The following is a 2,843-nucleotide window of genomic DNA, read 5'->3' on the forward strand; positions in this document are numbered from 1 at the left end:
TTAAACAGGCAGGGGGGGGAGATGCCCAGTTTATTACAGTTTGATATAAATCAGCTTAAAGCATCTCTCCACCTCCTGCTCCACCTCTTTTCTTCTGCTCTAAGGAGAGTTTCCTCTGCATGTCCCCTCTTTAGTTCCTCTGCAGTACACGTCTCTGTAGCTCTGTTTGCCTCATCCATGATATTCCTGCAACTGTTTCTTCTTCGAACTATGATGCATGAGAACCACAATCCATTCTTATAATAAGATACAGGACAGTGACTCCTTCTTTACTAAATAGTGTTTAGTCCTCCATCCGCCTGCCTACACAGAGAGTTGAACAGCATCCCAGCTGTCCTGATATAGTTGAGTTATGAATACCGTGGCTACAGCGATTAAGCAGATGAAATTTAATCATAAAATTTCTTGAGACTGCCACTGTTTATGACTGTGTGCTTATTAAAATGCAACATGTTCCACTACATTTGGATTCATTTTCCTCGTCATAACGCCATGCTACTGCTAGTTTGTTTTCTACTCCGGCTAAAGACTTTGGGTGCTATATAATCAAGGAATAAACAAAAGTTCAAAATAAAAATGACAACACATTATATGTCAGCAGTGGCACGAAACACATTACAATTCCCACAATTGGATGAAAAAGTAGGGTTCTGTATGAAAACATTGATTTTCTGTACCCTTGGGTGATTTGTGGAACACAGCCTTCAATAAATTTGCGATTTGGCTCCATTTCTCTTTTTTGAACTGATCATGATTTAGGATAACTGCTCAACACATTAGATGATTGATCTGAGTATCTTTTTCATTATTTTCTGTATATTTTCTCTTCAAGTAACCAGTATGAATATAGCAAGCAAAGAACCAAAGCAAATATGTATTAGGACAGACATAAAGGATTTTCTCTGTAAAGACACTCTCCCCACACTGAAACAAAATAATATTAATCTGGTAGAGCTGCTACTTTCATTTACTGTAACCCTGCTCTAGGGATCCAAAGACTCCAGGGCTTCATACATCTCAAATAAAGAAGGCAACAGTTTTCATGTCTCAACACTCTTCCATCAGCTCTGTGTGCCGTGTGTTTGCTTTTAATAAAGTGCAGTCTTAAACCCTACAGAGGCCTTGTGGAGATATGAACCCATTGAGGAAATGTAAGTTTAGCTTGTACCTTCCCCCTTTTCCTCCTCATTCAATTTGTTCATGTGCATCAAACGTGACTGCACTATTTTCTCATAGGGCAATTAATGGGCAAGTGGGTTTAAGTGGTAACAATCAATTTAATTACCCATGTTGTGACCACAGTAGTTTACAAAATACCCATCCCTCAAAATGTCTCAGTGACATCTCCACTATGGCCGTTTAGGTAAAGTACACAGAGCTTGCATGGCTGCAGTGTTAAATGGAGCATTGTGCTGGCACCTGTCCCTAGGCAGGGCCTGGACCACGGCATGCTTGCTCAGGCATGGCTATGACACTAAACAGTTTATTTCCTGGCACCCCTCCAGACGACCAAATTATAATCGCCATTTAAAAGACAGAGAAAACAAGGCGAGCAGAGAAGAATATATTCCTCATGAGAGAAGAGTGCGGGGCACGGCATGATGTGGCTCTAATCATATCTTTAGCCTGATAATGATCCTGACATGTTTTGTTTGGCCTGCGATACTGATGCCTCCTCCTCTGGCTTTAGGGCATATCACTGACAAATCACAGGGGAGATTTAACCTTTTTTTTTTCTCTTTCTGTTTATCTTTTGCATTTTCTTCTCTTGTGTTTTTCTCTGTTTGTCTCCTACTATCGCTCTCCCATTTTCTCTTTCTCTTAAATTTCTCTTTTAATCTCTTGCCCTGATACTGTTGCTCCCTATCAATTGACAGCATACCTTAATGAAAAATATACAATACAATACAATATGAATAGGTTTCTGTCCAATAAAACTGAATTAGCTCTGTATTCAAGCAACCCAAGATAAGGTTAGTGGCAAAGATGAGTTAAGATTGTACTTTTTATCAGTGTAAACCCCAGTTTACAATCTTTCTTTGATCACACTGCAAAAAACACAGAATTCCGTACAATTTCAATAGAAGAGAACAATAAATGTAACTTTTTAGGAGGGTTTCTCTTCCATCGTAAATGTGACTCTGTTAGTCTTATCTGGTTCCCAGTGATGAAAGTTAAAAGATTTAGGACTAAAAGGGTCAGAAAGCTCTAGTGAAGACAGAGGCCTACATGCGCGATAAGAACAGCAACTCTTGCCAAATACCCTCCAAACAACAATGGTCTATAAATCATTGGCTGTGTCCTCTCCATCCCCCTTCCCCTTTTGCTCCTCTTTCTGAGGGCTATTTTACTGTACTCCAGGAACAAGTACATCTCCTATTTTTTGGGAGAACTTCCCAGAGGTATTATTAATTACCCAACATGCTGTTGGGTCTGTTGGATTGACGCTCCCAGTGCCGTAGGTCCAACCACCTTGCCTCGTCTGACCTTGTCTTGCTAGGCAGATAGGGAAGATTAATCTCACGTACAGTGGCATTGGAGAGCCAAACAGCCCTATAAAATTAGACTCCATCATGACTTAGATTTGTAGTTTTTACATCCATTTTTAATTCCACGATCTCCCATCTATCCATGTGTCATTTTGTATTTCAATTTCTGCTTGTTTTTATGGCTCCCATCGAATCCGTGTTCCACGTGTTAGATGTTCAGGGCTCTTGGAGAGAGCATTCTGTTCCGTGCGTTGGGCCACAGCGTCTAGCTTATGCATGTTTAATGTTGTTGAACATGAACGCACCGTCAGCCCGTCATAAACATGGCAGCTGGGACACATAAAAGGTCATAAA

Source organism: Pempheris klunzingeri, chromosome 1 (genome assembly GCF_042242105.1).
Source record: "Pempheris klunzingeri isolate RE-2024b chromosome 1, fPemKlu1.hap1, whole genome shotgun sequence".
Classification (NCBI taxonomy): Eukaryota; Metazoa; Chordata; class Actinopteri; order Acropomatiformes; family Pempheridae; genus Pempheris; species Pempheris klunzingeri.